General features: G+C 52.4%; 1 long non-coding RNA gene across 3 annotated transcripts; it reads right to left on the bottom strand.

Annotated features, from left to right (window-relative positions):
• Positions 1 to 8,117: 8,117 nt before the first annotated feature.
• LOC148050003 (uncharacterized) lies at positions 8,118 to 12,033 on the bottom strand. 3 transcript variants are annotated; one of them, XR_015701792.1, is made up of 3 exons: positions 11,817 to 12,033; positions 9,272 to 9,371; positions 8,118 to 8,744 (listed from the first exon to the last, which is right to left on the bottom strand). It is a non-coding gene; the product is annotated as an uncharacterized LOC148050003 (long non-coding RNA). The 3 variants fall into 3 exon arrangements; XR_015701794.1 differs by having other exon boundaries at positions 8,118 to 8,741; XR_015701793.1 differs by lacking the exon at positions 11,817 to 12,033 and adding an exon at positions 10,231 to 10,291.
• Positions 12,034 to 16,429: the final 4,396 nt, after the last annotated feature.

The following is a 16,429-nucleotide window of genomic DNA, read 5'->3' as shown; positions in this document are numbered from 1 at the left end:
TCACCCCTTCCTTACGGCACGGCTGCAGGGAGACAACCCTGCGAGGCTGCAGGACAAGGGCGTACCGCAATCAGAATCTACGCTTACAGATCCGCCGCAACAGCTACGGCCCTCGCGCTCCTGCGCATCTTGCTGGCTCGGTCGATAAAGCTGGAAGCGAAGCGTAACGCTTTCGAGGGTAAAAGGAAAACCAGAGGACAAATCGCAGCAATTCGCTTCCTACTAAAAAAGCTGTGCGTGTGCTTACAGACATCCAATAAAAATACTTCTACTGGAGAAGGGCTGGATTGTCCTTTTGCGTTAATTTAACTTGCACAGCTGTGAATCGATACCAGCAGATTATCTGTCTCCAAGATACGCAGTTATCATTTGACCAGGGGTTTTTTGCACCTTACGTCATTAGGAGCGACATCTGGCCAGCCGCGCTGCCCGAGAGAGATGCTACTGAACTGCCAGGGAAACGCACCCTTGAAAGCCAGACAGAAAGAAAAGTACTTCAGAGCACTCCGTCAAACGAGCGGGGGGGGGGGGGAAAACCCGTAACGTTCAGTTGCGTCTCCTGGTCAGCGTTTAGAACAAATACCTAACGGCTCAAATACACCTAAGCAATTGTACGCCACAGCTAGTTGGCAGTTAAAGTTGAAACAACGCCACAGCTAGTTGGCAGTTGCAGGTGAAACAATGCAAGGCAGTTTGTATAGACAATTTTAACTTTTTTTTTTCCTAAAGTTACATCTAGGGTAGAAAAATCAGTGAGAGAAGAGATCCCCCATACGGTTTTACTTTGCGGGCGGAATCCAATCCCCAGGGCTGCAATGCCTAAGGCTACCAAAAAGGACCGGCAGATTTGCTAACGCTTTTGGCTGCACCGAAGCACGCAGAGGAACGCGTGTTGATGACATCTCGGCTGTTGCAACTGAGAACCAGCGATGCCATCAACTTCCGGAAGACGTGCTGTGCTCGGCTCTTTGGAAGCAAACGGACTTTTCTTTCTTTTTTTTTTTTTTTTTTCTTTTTTTTTTTTTTTTAAGAGAGCGGAAAGTCTCGCTGCTGCTGACTTCTACTGCCAAGCGCATCATCTCTGAAGATCCCCACTCTGATGGGGAGTTCATAAAACACAACTTCTTTGAATGAGAAAGACTTCCATTCTGGAAAATCTCTTTCCAACTGAAGTAAGAAACCACACGCTGTAGGTTAAGGAAAAAGGACGCTGCCGAAGCAGTAACTCACCAAAACCACGTCAGGACTCGCTGTCGCTACTTACAAGGCTGGCAATGCTTCTCGGGAAAGCGACGCCGATTCCTCCTCTTTTGTCCACGTCTCTCCTTGGACCTGGATCGCTTTTAGTATGGGTGCCAGTATCTCAGTAAGCTTTTCAAGTACTACTGTAAGATATTTTCAAAACTTACTGACTGAAAAAGCACACAACAGACGATCCCTCAGAAACATCTGTAACGCGACGCTTCCCGGACACGTCCGCGCTTTAAGCTACGACGGCAAGATAAGCAGGGCTCAAGAAACGCCATGCCGATGAGGCGACGCGTTCGAGACCCTCGGGAGGCTTACCGAGGGGCCCCATGATCACCAAGAGCTACGGAAACATCAAGACCCGAGAAAGCCAGGGTACGAGACACAGAAGACAGACTACGCAAAAGCAGAACGCACAGACACAGGATGGAACCGCCCTGCCCAGCCAACGTCAGCAGCGTGCTAAGAACAGTAACCCGGTCCTTTTCCCTTCCCAAAGGAGACTGCTCCTGGACAGGCCTCTCCCCGACACCAACTTTATAACCCCTCCCTGCAATTCCTATCCTTGATACCTCCTCAGCCCTCACCCCGCAACTGAGCTTTCAGAGGGCCAGGGATCTGAATCCACCCTCAAAAAAGAAAAAAAGAAAACCACCACACACCTAACTAGAACATTCCTGCACTCGCTCAGTTCCTCTTCATCATCTCAAAAAAAACCAAAAAACAAAAACCAAAAAAACCCAAAACCTCCCAACCCAAAAACCCACAACACACTAACAAACTAAAACACAGTGCTGGTATTCAGCATCGGTCTGGTTACTGCCAACCGCTTTTCTGCGACACCCTCCTCCTCAAAAGCACCGCACCGCTCTGCTCCCCTGCTCCACGCCTGTTCTCAAGAAAGATGCTGCGGCTGTCGCTCGGTGCGCCTAGGATGCCAGGAGACACAAAGTTCCCGTGGCGCTCGGGTGAAATAGCCAGCCCCGTGTGCCTCCCCTCTACCACCCAGCTCACCTCAACTTCTCAGCCGATTCTCAAGGCAGCCAGCACAGCTCCCACAAAACCAAACGGGAAATGATTAACCAACATGCCATTTCATACTTTACTATTAAATGACGACCCGGCTGACAACCACCTCGCCTCCTCCAGCCGCTCCTCAGCGGGAAGCTACGCCCCCTCCGAGGCTGTTAAAAGGGAGGACCCTAAGGAAAGAGAACAACTCCTTGAAAACTAAAGACAGGGAACGGGATAAAAGCAAAAAACTTCAATAATGACGGGAATTAGGGCAACAAAGAGAAAAAAATGAAAACCGGGGACAGTGAACTAAAAGAGAGACGTAGGAAGACAATTGAAAAAGCAAAGGTACTAATAGAGACAAGGAAGAATTAAAAAAGGGAAACGGCAAACGGAATACAAGTAGACAGAAGCTTTTGTCGTGGTTTAACCCCAGCCAGCAGCTAAGCACCACACAGCCGCTACGGGGGAGAAAATTGGAAGGGTGGAAGTCAGAACACTCGTGGGTTAAAGGAAGAACAGTTGAACAATTGAAGGAAAAGACAACAGAATAGTAGTAATAGTACTAGTAGTAATAATAATAAACCAATAACAGTATACAAAGCAAGCGATTCACTCTACAGGTGCTCACCACTCGCCGACCGATGCCAAGCACGTCCCCGAGCAGCGATCGCTGACTCCTGGCCAACGACCCCCCGTTTCCCTACCGAGCGTGACGTCACACGGGAGGGAATAGCGCTTCGGCCGGCGCGGGTCAGCTGAGCTGGCTGTGGCGCCTCCCAGCTTCTGGCGCACCGGGCAGAGCACGGGAAGCTGAAAGGTCCTTGAGCGGTCTAAGCGCTACTTAGCGACAAACAAAACGTCAGTGCGTTACCAACATTGTTCTCATCCTCAATCCAAACCGCAGCACTGTGCCAGCTACTTGGCCCAGCCCCGTCTTCGCTTCATGGGTCCCACCTGGGCTGCCCTAGCTGGAACCCATCAGGAACTGAGGCCATCACCCCAGCCCCACAGCACATCACTGCGTCCCCTGGACCCAACCGCAGCCGCTCACCCAGAGGCCAGGGGCTGGAAACACATCTGGGGTCACAAAGGAGGCAGCAAATGTTTGTTCCTTCACGCCCATCAGAAATCCCAGCAACGAGCTGGTTACGAGGCTCGGTGCCCAAAGGCAGCGGGACAGAGGGAAAAGAGGGACGAGGAAAGCAGAAGGAAGGATGGAGGGAGGTAGAGAAGAGGGGTAGGACAGGGAGCCAGAAAACGGGATACTGGGAACAAGAGAGGGACGGGGAACCGCACAAGGGTGTTGAGAGAGAGAGAAATGGAGTGCAGCGAGGAGGAGGATGGGGAGATCCCACAGGAACAGGGAGCAACAGGGGGCAGGGGAGAGAGACAGAAGGGACCGAGCGGGACAACAGGAACAGCAGAGAGGGACAGAGAGAATAAGAGACACGCAGGCAGCGGCGGGGCGGGGCGGATCGAGGGAAGTACAAAAGGGGGAAAAAGCAAAAAGAATTAAAAAAAAGTGACAGGAAGTTGGATAGAGGCAGTCACAGAAATAGAAATTAAAAAGCAACAAACATAGGCAAGAATTAAAAATTAGAGAATGTAAGACAGAGCGAGAAATAGAAAGGGAACAGGACAGAGAGGCAGGACATGTAAAAAATTGTTAAAGGGAGCTACGTAGAGGGAGATTTGAAAGGGAAAATAAAAAACAATGGACTACAGGAAACACAGGAAAGAAAAATGGGACAGGGAACTAGATAAATGGAGAGATAGAAATAAGACGTTAAAAGCAACATGGTACGTGACAGGAAAGTATTAAGAATAAGGGAAAGGGAACTAGATAAATGGAGACATAAAAAGAAAATTGTAAAAGCGACAGGGTAAGGAAAACCAGACAAAATTAAAAACAGGGAGAGCAAACTGCGTAAAAGATGAGAGAGAGAAAAATTCAAAAAGGATGGGACAGGAAAGAATTAAAAAACAGGGATAGGGACCTTGATAAAAGTAGACCTAGAAGGAAACTTGAAAATGCCAAGAGGTACAGCACAGTCAGCAAAGAACTAAAAACAGGGACAGCAAACCAGATTACATATGGAAACAAAATTTTAAAAGCCGAGGGATAAAGAGAGGGGAAAATGAAAAAAATAGAGATGGCAATCTAAAGAGAGACATACGAAGAAAAGAGATGAAGTGAAGCACAGGCTGGAGGACAGACAGGAAAGCATTAACAAATAAGCGCATTGGATGGGATAAAATTAGACATCGGAAAAATAAAAGCCACGTCTCTTAGGAAAGACAAGAAAAAACTACCAAATAAAGAAAGGGGGACAAAGAGAGAGACGCATACAAAGTAAATTTTAAAAGCAACGGGGTACACAACAGACCGAAAACTATTAAAAAGTAAGGATAGGGAGCTTGATCAAAGTAGATGTAGAAAGAAAATTTCAAAAGCAACTGGGTAGAGGACAAACAGAAAGAAAATTAAACACAGAGGCAGCAAACGAGATAAAAGTAGACATAGAAACAAAAATTTTAAAGCCGAGGTACTAAGACAGGAAAGAATTAAAGAAATAGCAACAGCGAACCAAACAAATGCAGAGAGACAGAAATTGTAAAAAGCGACCGCGCTAAGGAAAGATGAGAAATAATTAAAAAATAATGACAGTGAACGGAATAAAGGTAGAAAATTTTTAAAGCAACAGAGTTTAGGGAAATAGAGGAAAAAATTTAAAAGTAGGGGCACTGAACTGAAACGGGGACATAGGAAGAAAATTGAAAATCAAAGGCACTAAGGAAATAATTAAAAATAAAGACATCGAAGGGAAAAATGTAGACAGGGAAAGAACGTTTTAAAAGTGATGGGTATGAGGGAAATAAAGGGAAAAATTAAAAGATAGGGACAGCGAACTAAAACAGATGTGGAAAGAAAATTTAAAAAGCAACGGCACGAATGAAAGAAAAAGAAATAATTTTTTAAACAACAGCAAAGGGAATAAAAGTGGGCATAGAAAGAACATTTAATAAGCAGAGGGGAGCTAGGGGAATAAAGGGGAAAAATTGAAAAATAGGGACAGCAAACTCAGAGATGGAGAAAGAACATTGAAAAAGCGAGGGCACTAAGGACAGACAAGAAATTATGAAAAGAAAAGACAGCAAAATAAAGACTGCAAAGGGAATAAACGTAGACAATTTTAAAAGCGACAGGGATTAGGGAAATAAAGGGAAAATTATGAGATAAAGGAGAGCAAACTAAAACAGAGATGTAAAAATAAAATTTTTAAAGTGACGGCACTAAGACAAGAAATTATTAAAAAAATTCAAAGGTAATAAAAGTAGGCATAGAAAGAAGATTTAATAAGCAGAGGGGAATTAGGGAAACAAAGGGAAAAATTAGGAAATAGGGACAGTGAACTAAAATAAATGCAGAAAGAAACTCTAAAAAGCAAGGGCACTAACCAAAGACAAGAAATTATTAAAAGACAAGACAGCAACATAAAGACAGTGAACGAGGTAAAAGTAGAAAAATCTGAAAAGCAAGGGGGATTAGGGAAATAAAATGGAAAAATTTAAAAATAGGGACTGAACTAAAACCGAGATGTAGAAAGAAAAGAAATAATTAAAAAATAAAGGCATCAAAAGTAAGAAAAGTAAGCATAGAAAGAACATTTTCAAAGGGGGCGATAAGGGAAAAATTAAAACATAGAGACAGCAGGCTAGAACAGATTAAAATAGAACATCTAAAAAGCAAAGGAATTAAAGAAAGGCAAGAAGTAATTAAAAGAACAGCATAATAAAGACTGGGAACGGCATAAAAGAAAATTTTAAAAAGTAACGGGGATTAGAGAAATAAATGGAAAAATTAAAAAATAGTGGCAGTGAACTTAAAGAGATGGAGAAGGAAAATTTAAAAAGTGAGGGCACTATGGAAAGACAAGAAATAATTGAAACATAAATACAGGGAAATAATGACAGCTACTGGAACAAAAGGAGACAGAAAACTTTAAAAGAAACTGTGATTAAGGAAATAAGGATAACATTCAAAAATAGCATCACTGAACTACAATGGAGATGATGAAAGAAAATCTAAAAAGCGATAGCACTAAGGAAAGACAAGAAAGGACAATCAAAAACTAACAGCAGCAAACGGGATAAAAGTAGAACATTTTAAAAGCCAAAGGACGGCGAAAGGAAAGAACTAAAAAATAGCAGCAGTGAACTACAATGCAGAAATAAAAAAAAAAAAAAATGCACTAAGGAAATACAAGAAATCATTCAAAACTACAGATGGTGAACAGGAGAAAAGTGGGCAGAGAAAGAAAATTTGCAAAGCCATGAGCATTAGGGAAGAGAAGGGGAGGGAACTAAAAACTAGGGACAGCCAACTAAAGGCAGAGCAAGAAAATTTAAAACGGGAGGGCCCTAAGGAAAGACAAGAAATAATTAACTAGAGCACAATAAAGACAGCAAAGGGGATAAAAGGAGACAGAAAATTTAAAAGCAATGGAGATTAAAGCCATATTGAGCAAATGAAAAAACGGCGATGGCAAACTATAAGGAAAATAAGGAAAAAATTAATCGAAACTGTGAACTAAAAGAGAGATGTAGAATTAAAAAATTGTAAAAGCAATGGCAGTAATGAAAAACAAGAAAAAATAATTAACATCTCATGACAGCAAAGGAGATAAAAGTAGAAAATTTTAAAAACCAATGATCAAGATTAAGAAAGGAAAAAAGGAAAACCCAAATATTAAGATTAAGAAAGGAAAGCACTAAAAAATAGTGACAGCTAACTACAACACAGACATAAATAGACATTTTAAAAAGCAAAGGCACTAAGGAAAGACAAGAAATCATTAAATAATAAAGACAGTGAACAGGACAAAAGTAGGCATAGAAAGAAAACTAAAAGAAAAAGAAAACAAACTAAGAGAGAGCTGTGGAAAGAAAATTTTAAAAGGTAGGGCACTAAGGAAAGACAAAAAAATAATTAAAGATAAATACATCAAAATAAAGACAGGAAATGGTATAAAAACAGACAAACTTTTAAAAGCAATGGTGATTAAGGAAATAAGGAAAAAATTTTAAAATCCCATTGGTGAACTAAAATGGAGATGGAAAAGAAGATTTAAAAAGTGATGGCACTAAGGAAAAACAAGAAAGAATAATTAAAAATCAATGACAGCAAACAAGATGCAAGTAGAAATTTTAAAAGCCAAAGGATTAAGAGAGGAAAGCAGTACAAAGTAGCAACATTGAACTACAATGCAGACATAGACAGAAATTTTTAAAAGCGACAGTGCTAAGGAAAGACAAGAAATCATTCAAAATAAAGACAGTGAACGGAATAAAAGGAGGCATAGAAAGAAAACTTAAAAAGCAATCAGCATTAGGGACAGTGCACTAAAACAGAGATGCAGAAACAAAATTTTAAAAAGCAAGGGCACTAAGGAAAGACAAGAAATAATTGGGAAAATTAAAAAACAGGACAGCGAACTAAAGGGACGGAGAAGAAAAATTCAAAAAACGAGGGCCCTAAGGAAAGGGGGCAACAGGAGACAGGAGAGTGCTTAAAGGAAGCGGCGATTAAGAACATCAGGAAGTGATTTAAAAGCCCGCCTCGGTGAACTAAAACGGAGACGGAAAAAACGGAAAAAGACAGAAAATTATTTTTGAATCATTTATATAATACAGCAGATATAGGTTTGTATTTGGAAATCCTTCTTTTTATATATATATATGAATTCTGTATATATACATATGAATATTATTTTTATATATATATATATATATATATATATATATATATATATATATAAAGGCGAGAGATTTTTCTCTACTGCAATGCCTCACACCCGTATTTACAGTTTTGAACGTTTTTAATCACACACACGAATTTTCGAGGCCGATTCCTCCTCTTTTGTCCACGTCTCTCCTTGGACCTGGATCGCTTTTAGTACGGACGCTAGTATCTCAGTAAGCTTTTCAAGGACTACTCTAAGATATTTTCAAAACTTATTGACTGAAAAAGCACACAGCTTCTATGACGAAAACAAAGCCTGTTTCTTCTGAACGCCTGAACTCTTACAAACGGCGTCTTTCCTCTTTTAGGACGCAACTATTTTCCCGATATCATTTCCTAGTAAGCGCACAGAAACAGAAGATTGCGCTTTCAGGAAGGCAAAATAAACGGAGGGAAGTCGGCTTTGCACAGGCAGAACACGCTCCAGCGCAGACCTTCTTTTCCTTTTAGGATCTGCGTTAAAATAGTTCCTAGAAAAACTACAGAAGGAAGGAGAGCTGGCGCATTCTTGACGTTAACTTTGAAGTCCATGCTACAAGCGCCTTAGGAAAAACGCGGACACGCATCGCGGACGTACCTTGTACTCGCAGACCGCTACGCTGCCTTTCCGTCCGTCTTGCGCTTTCACGGCAGAAGAAAGGGCGACCACGGTGAAACGGCGGCAGCTGACACTCTGCTGAGAGAGGAAAAAAAACCTGTAGCATAAAGCTGGGGAGGAGTCCCACGCTGCCCGGTTTTGTGAAGTCTTGCGAAGGCTACAGCCGAGCAAAGGAAAAAATAGCCGTTTGGAACATAGTGCCAAACAACACTCGGCAATAAAACTCGGAGGCGTTTGACACGCGCCCATTTTTTGGTAACTTGCTATTTGCTTCCTGTTATCGTTGTTCTTCCTTCAGAACCTCTACTTGGAGCCAACTTCTTTGCTATCCGTTCAAGCGTTTCCCTTCCTGGTATTACTAGCACACGGGCCCAGGCAAGTCCCTGAACTGCTCTTCCGAACTTCTCCAAACGACAATTACAGCCACGAAAGAGGACTTCAAGAGAGGAAAAGGAGAGGCCGGGCAGCAAAAGAGCTCTGCAGGCTGCCACCAGTCAACATTCCACTCTTTTTTTTTTCTTTTTTTCTTTTAAATCCACCCCCCGCCCCCAAATACAAACAAAAAAAACCCCATGACCTTGTATTTTTTTCCTTTGGGAGCTCACCCCTGTCTCAGCACAGTGTCCTCCACAGAGCAGGAAGCGCAGACGATCTGTATCCCGATTTGCACGCGACGAACCCGTGTTCAGAAGAAATAGGCCAGATCTGTAAGACCGGTGTTATTTTGGGGGTTTTAACAATCACAACGCAATTGCATCGACCGACGCGTTTGTGAGAAAACTCCTTAACTTCTAAACGTAGCACCTCCTTGGGTAAAAAAACGTGAGCGAGATTGAAAAAAAGGGATGATTCAGAGCTCCCGCTTACAATGGAGCCGTGCGGGCAGGAATGAAAGTGAAGACAAACAGCAGCAACACGAAGTGAAATTCGGCTTTAATTCTGAGCACGTGCTTAAGAGACTCTCCAAGCCCACACCTCAATCCTAGGAGCGACTAGCCCTTTTCTGGAAGGACAAACTTTGTTACTTCAAAGTCCTAGACCGAAGGCTCCACGGAACAGAACGTGCACCGAGCCACAGGCCACCGTGCCATCGACGCTCTGATGGCAAAGAAAAACCAAGGAAAACTAAAGTTTAAAGATCGGTTTCCATCGCGTTTCATTCCTTACGTTTCCACTGGCACCTAGGTGCTCCAAAATGAACTCTACTGACACCGCATGTTACTAACAATTTAGTTCTGCGTATCAAAACAACAGGCTAGTTCCAGCTCGCCCATCAAAGTAGCACGACCGACCAGAAGAGAAACACCGGACCCTAAAGAAGGGAACAGGCAGCTCTTCATTTCTCCTAGAGGAAAGTCTGTTCTTTTGCCCGGAAGGCAAACAGCCGAAACTGCCAAGGGAGCACTGCAGGAACGCGGCGCGCTCTCTCAGCTGCAATTTGTCATCGGCTTTTCTGCACGGGCAGCGGCTTTGCCTTTCCTCTGGCTTTGATGTGGCGCCCCTGGAGCGTCCTTGACCCGGCAAGGGTTTCTCCCCGCTCCCGCAGCCCCAGACACGCGATTACCTGAGCGCCGAGCGGAATCACCCACGCGGGATTTTCTTCCCGGGACGCAGAAGGTGACGCTGGGAAAGGAGGAGGCAAAAAAGGAAGCGGTTTGTCCGGCAGCCACGGCCCTAGAAACTACACCTCCCGGCATGCCCCGGGGAACCAACGTGGCCGACCAAAAGCCCCGGATGCCAGGGGACGCAGCCCTCCGTGCTTTGGGATCCTGCGGGGACACCGTTCACCGCGCCACCGCCGCACGTGGAAGCCCCGCCGAGCCCCCAGCGCGGCTCCCCCCCGCCGCCCGGCCCCGGAGCGGAGCGGCGCGGCTCGGCGCGGGGCCCCCCCGCCCCGCACCGGCGCGGCGCCCGCCCAACTCCGGGCTCACCTCGCCACCGGCCCCGACCCGACGCGCCCCCCCCTCGCCCGGCTCCGGGAAGCCCCGCCCGCCCGGCTCCCACACGGCACCGAACCCTCCCCGCTCCGTGCCTCCCGCCGGCCCGCCGCTCCCCCGCAGGCAAGGGAAAGGAGGAGGCAAAAAAGGAAGCGGTTTGCCCGGCAGCCACGGCCCTAGAAACTACACCTCCCGGCATGCCCCGGGGAACCAACGTGACCGACCAAAAGCCCCGGATGCCGCGAGACGCAACCCTCCGTGCTTTGGGACCCTGCGGGGACACCGTTCCCCCCGCCGCCGCCGCACGTGGAAGCCCCGCCGAGCCCCCAGCGCGGCTCCGGGCAGCCCCCGCCAACACCTCCGGCTGCCCGCCCCCGCCCGGCGCCGACGCGGCGCGGCGCCCCCCCGCCGCCCGGCCCCGGACCGGCGCGGCTCCCCCCCCCCGCCCGGCCCCGGAGCGGCGCGGCTCGGCGCGGCACCCCCCCGCCCCGGAGCGGCGCGGCTCGGCGCAGCGGCCCCCCCCTCCCCCACCCCGGCGCGGCCCGGCGCCCCCCCGCCGCCCCGCCCCCCGCCCGGCCCCGGAGCGGCGCGGCTCGGCGCGGCGCCCCCCCCGCCGCCCGGCCCCGGAGCGGCGCGGCTCGGCGCGGCGCCCCCCGCCGCCCGGCCCCGGAGCGGCGCGGCTCGGCGCGGCGCCCCCCGCCGCCCGGCCCCGGAGCGGCGCGGCTCGGCGCGGCGCCTCTCCGCCGCCCGGCCCCGGACCGGCGCGGCGCCGCCCGCCCAGCATCGAACCAGTGCGGCTCAGATCGGCGCGGCGGCCCCCCGGCGCCCGGCCCCAGAGCGGCGCGGCTCGGCGCGGCGCCCGCCCGGCCCCGGACCGGCGCGGCTCGGCTCGGCGCGGCTCTCCCGCCGCCCGGCCCCGGCGCGGCTCGGCGCTGCCCCGCCGCCCGGCCCCGGCGCGGCTCGGCGCTGCCCCGCCGCCCGGCCCGCACCGGCGCGGCGCCCGCCCAGCATCGAACCAGCGCGGCTCAGCTCGGCGCGGCGCCCCCCCCGCCGCCCCGCCCCGGAGCGGCGCGGCGCCCCCCGCCGCCCGGCCCCGGGAAGCCCCACCCGCCCGGCTCCCACACGGCACCGCACCCTCCCCGCTCCGTGCCTCCCGCCGGCCCGGCCGCTCCCCCCAGGCACCGCCGCCCTTCTCGGGACTTTCCCCGCTCACCTCCTCCCTGCCTGCAGCCGCAGCCGGGCTCCCGCTGGCCCCTCCGCGGGGGGAAGCTCCACCCACGGCGCGATGCCCGCCCCCGATGCACCTCGCAGGCGCTGGCGAAGCTCCGCCCTCCCAGCGGAAAACCCCGCCCTCTGCAGCCAAGCTCTGCCCTGCACACAGCACGCATGCGCCGGTGAAGCTCCGCCCCCTCGGCAAAGCTCCACCCTCCCATGGCAAAGCTCCGCCCCCCGCAGCAAAGCTCCGCCCCTGAGACAGCGCGCATGCGCAGACAAAGCTCCGCCCTTCACAGCAAACCTCCGCCCTCCCACGGCAAAGCTCCGCCCCCCGCAGCAAAGCTCCGCCCCTGAGACAGCGCGCATGCGCAGACAAAGCTCCGCCCTTCACAGCAAACCTCCGCCCTCCCACGGCAAAGCTCCGCCCCCCCCCGACGCATCGCGCATGCCCTGGTCAAGCTCCGCCCTCACCCGGCAAAGCTCCGCCCTCACCCGGCAAAGCTCCGCCCCCGACGCATCGCGCATGCCCTGGTCAAGCTCCGCCCTCACCCGGCAAAGCTCCGCCCTCACCTGGCAAGGCTCCGCCTCCCCCGCGGCAAAGCTCCGCCCCCGAGGCAGCGCGCATGCGCGGCAAAGCTCCGCCTTTCACATCAAAGCTCCGCCCCCACGGCAAAACTCCGCCCCAAGACAGCGCGCATGCGCCGGTTAAGCTCCGCCCTCACACGGCAAGCTCCGCCCACCCGCGGCAAAGCCCCGCCCTTCAGAGCAAAGCGCCGCCCCCCGGCAAGGCTCCGCCCCCGAGACAGCACGCATGCGCCAGTGAAGCTCCGCCCTCGCACGGCAAAGCTCCGCCTTACCACCGCTAGGCTCCGCCCCCCGCGGCTAAGCTCCACCCCAACACAGTGCGCAGGCGTGGTCTCCAGGGGCGGGGCCTGTCGCTAGGGGTGGTGCCCTTCCCCTGCCCGGGGGCATCCAGGGGCGGGGCCCGGCGCTAGGGGCGGGGCCGCTCCACACCAGGACCGGGGCATTCGGCGGGGCGGGGCTGCAGCGGAGGCGGACGCCGCGGGGCGGGGCTGCAGCGGAGGCGGACGCGGCAGTGCTAGCAGCGGCAAGCGCCTCCCGTGCGGCGAGAGCGGCGCTTCCTTACCGGGAGGCAGCAACGGCTGCGGCGGCAGCACCCCGCGGCCACCGCGCTGTCGCATGCCCGTTACCGGCCACCGGCACCGGCGACCACGGGGACGCCACCGCCCCTGCGCGGCTCCCGCCCTGCAGTACCCGCTTTTGGCCGCCAGGCGGCAGCACCACACCAAGCCCGGCGCTCCGACCGCGCCCCGCGGGGAGAAAGGACTCGCCCCCCGGCCCGCCTGGGGCCGCCCGCAGCCGCCGCCGCCGCCGCCGCCGCCTTACGGGGGGGCGGGGGGTGTCACAAGCCTCGTCCTTCTCTGCCCCTGCTCCCGCTCACAGCCCACGCAGCCACAGCCACCGCCTCGCCACCAAAAAGCACCCAAGCGGCTCGAGCATTTCAGTCCTCTGCACTTGACAGCTTGCAGCGGCTGCTGGCCCTTTCTCTCCGCGCCCCCCACCCCAGCACCCAGCCGGGGGACGCAGCACAGGGAACCTGGGTCAATACCTTTGCCTCGCCTCGGCTTTTTTGCCCCCAGAAAAAGCCCCCGGGAGTGCTGGATTCATCTGCATGTGGCATCAGGGGTGGGAGAGTGACACCAGCGAGTCAACAGACCCTGGAGAGATTTTAGTAAAAAAAAAAAAAAGAAAAAAAAAAGAAAATAAAAGCGACACCGATGGCATCCTCAAGGCACTGAAAGCTGCTTTGCGTCAGAGGGGCAGCTACCTACGATTATCAGGAAGCGGTGCATGCGAGCAGACCACGGGCAAGCGCGCGATCTGCGAGCGAGCGATACGCTGGCGCCCCTCGGGCTCTGCTGCGGTGCCCGCCCTCTGCTCATCCTGCACACGCACCGGGCTTCCCGCGCAGGGCTTGCCGCTTAAACAAGACGCTGCGCCATGTTACTTACCGCCCTGCCCTGCGGCGTGCAAAGGAACGAGACGTGAAACAGGGAAAGCAAAGGGGCACGGCGGCCCCTCAGCTGGCCGCACCAGACGGCCGTAGAGCCCTGCCAGTTCCCTCGCTGCTCTGGACGGCAGCGCAGCTCCGCGCTCCCTGCCGCTCCCGCCAGCACGCGCGGCACCCGCGCTTGGCCGCCTGCAGCGCGCGAGACTCGGGAGGCTGGAGGGGCCGGTCCGCCGACGGGCAGCTGAGCCGCTCGCCTCCTTCGGCTGCTTCATTTGCCGCCTTAAAACAATCGCTTCCACGCTCCCTTTCTTCATTTCAGACCCCTCTCCACATCTCCTGGCCTGCAAGCCATTTGCAGCAAGCAACACGGCTGAAATCCTGTGCTGCTAGACACCTAGCTGTCATCTTGCTCCCACGCCCAAAGGCTTTGGGAACCTGAACCCCCTGCTTGGTTGGGCATCGAGACTGCGAGGCGAGAAACACGCCTGGACTCCACCAAGCCAGGCGCCTGCCACATCGCTCAGCACGGTGCTACGCGGCTGCCTGACCGACACCTTCTGCCGCTAAAACCAGAGCGCGGTTCCCTTCTGAAGAGTCACCGGCAGCGCGGAGAGTCCCTCGCCTTTCCCTGCGCCAGGTCCCCCGGGAACAGCGTCTCAGTCGGACTGGAGCGTGCAGCAGCCTCCGGTCGTCCCAGCCCCTCGCCCGTCCAGAAAGCGCCTGCCTGTAGCAGCGGCAGAACCGCTGCTGCCCAGAGGGGAAAGGAATGGCTCGGGGCAAAGCTCCCCAGGCTGCCCGTGTCCCGTGCGGAGCTGGGGGTCCAGAAGCAAAGGAGCTATGGGAGGGGGGAGCAGGGGAGCGGGGGCACGAGACTGGAGGGCAGGGGACGCGGGGGGCACGTCACGGGGAAAAAAAAACCCGCACGGGGGGAAAAACCTTGTGTGGGGGGACGGTTGGGTGGAGAGGACTTGGGAGGGGGCAGAGACAGGCAGAGGGGCACGGAGGGGCGGAGACGGACACGGACGGACAGCGGCTGTGTGTGGGTAGAAAGGTGCACGGGGGGACACGGGTGGGGATGACCTACACCAGGGGGTCCGCCCGGCATAATCCACAGCAGATAACTCACCTGGGATAAGCCGCAACGGATAGTCCGCTCCGGAGAAGGAATCCACGCCAGATAATCCCCAGCAATGCCCCTCAAACTGCCAGCGGTTCACCCCAAATTTGGCCCAAATTGGTGCGGGTTTTGCGTTTGGGTTTTTTGGTTTGTTGGCTTGTTTTTTTGTTGTTGTTCTTTTTTGTTTTTTCTTTTACATCATACAAAACTTGGGGGTTTCTGCTTTTCAAAACTATTCAGTTCTGGGGTTTTCCGGCGCTTTTCCACATCATAACAATGGGTCATTTTTGGTTTTCTGCGTTAAAATGTAGGGGGGGGGGGGGGGTGTGGGTGTGTGCGCGCGCGCTTGCTTTCCAGCTGCACAAATCCAGGCGGATTCGGCTTTCCTGGGAGCCCCAAACCGTGTTGCTCTTGGATATTTTGCTCTTGGACTTGGATATTTTGACACTTTGGTATCTTAGACTTCGGTATCTACTTACAATTCTGTCTATTTAGACTTAGTTATCTGTTTACACTTCCATAGAACCTTTACTTCCATTACACAGACGACCTACTTTGGCTTACTCGGTGACACACGGTAAGCGTAGATACCTCTACCTATCCAGACTTTCTTCTGTTTTCAATTCCTTCATCTACATCATCTCTTTTTGCGTTTTAAACTCCTTTATTTCTTCACATATAGACAAGTTCTTTTTTATTTTAAAACCCTATCTATCTCCATTTAGATTTTTTAATAATTTCTAGAACGTAGCAGGTACAGGTTTGTATTTTGAAATCCTTTTCTCTCTCTCTCTCTATATAGAAATGAATATTATTTTTCAATATATATATATATAAAGGCGAGAGATTTTCCTCTACTGCAATGCCTCGCACCCGTATTTCCAGTTTTTAACAATTTTAATTACACACACACACACACACACACACACACACACGAGTTTTCAGGCATTTTGGGGCTGTGACCCCCCCTCCTCTGGGGGGGAACCTCCCCGTGACACCTTCATCCCCCACTCACCTGCTCCTCTGTTTCATCATCACACCCCCCGCCCCCAGGGACGTTGGGGTGCCCCAAATGACATCATCACCCCCCAGGCCCCTCCAACACTTTTTCATCACCCCCCCCAAAAAAGGCACAAAACAAGGAAAACAGCCCCGACCGGCAGCTCGCTACTTTAATAATGCCGTTTACATATGTAGGCGCCCCCCCGAAAAGGGGGGCTCCGCCAGAGAAATAAAATGGGGGCAGCCCCCCCAAACGGTTGCAGCCCCCCCCAGCCCCTGTCCCGCAAGCCGGCGGCTGCCCCACGCCGCGGGGGGAGCCTGCCAGGGGACGGTGACGCACCTCTCGCTCAGGCTCGGCTCTGCCGTGCTCCCCCTCCGTTCCCGCGCTGGGACGGGCTCCCCGGGGCAGCGAACCTCCCCGCTCCCTCTTGGCCCGGCACTCTCCCCACCAGACAGCCCT

This window comes from Nipponia nippon, unplaced genomic scaffold (assembly GCF_047370975.1).
Source record: "Nipponia nippon isolate SJK-2023a ecotype South Korea unplaced genomic scaffold, ASM4737097v1 scaffold_98, whole genome shotgun sequence".
NCBI classification, from domain to species: Eukaryota; Metazoa; Chordata; class Aves; order Pelecaniformes; family Threskiornithidae; genus Nipponia; species Nipponia nippon.
Note: the sequence above shows the minus strand (reverse complement) of the source record. Positions and strands in the feature narration are given on the sequence as shown.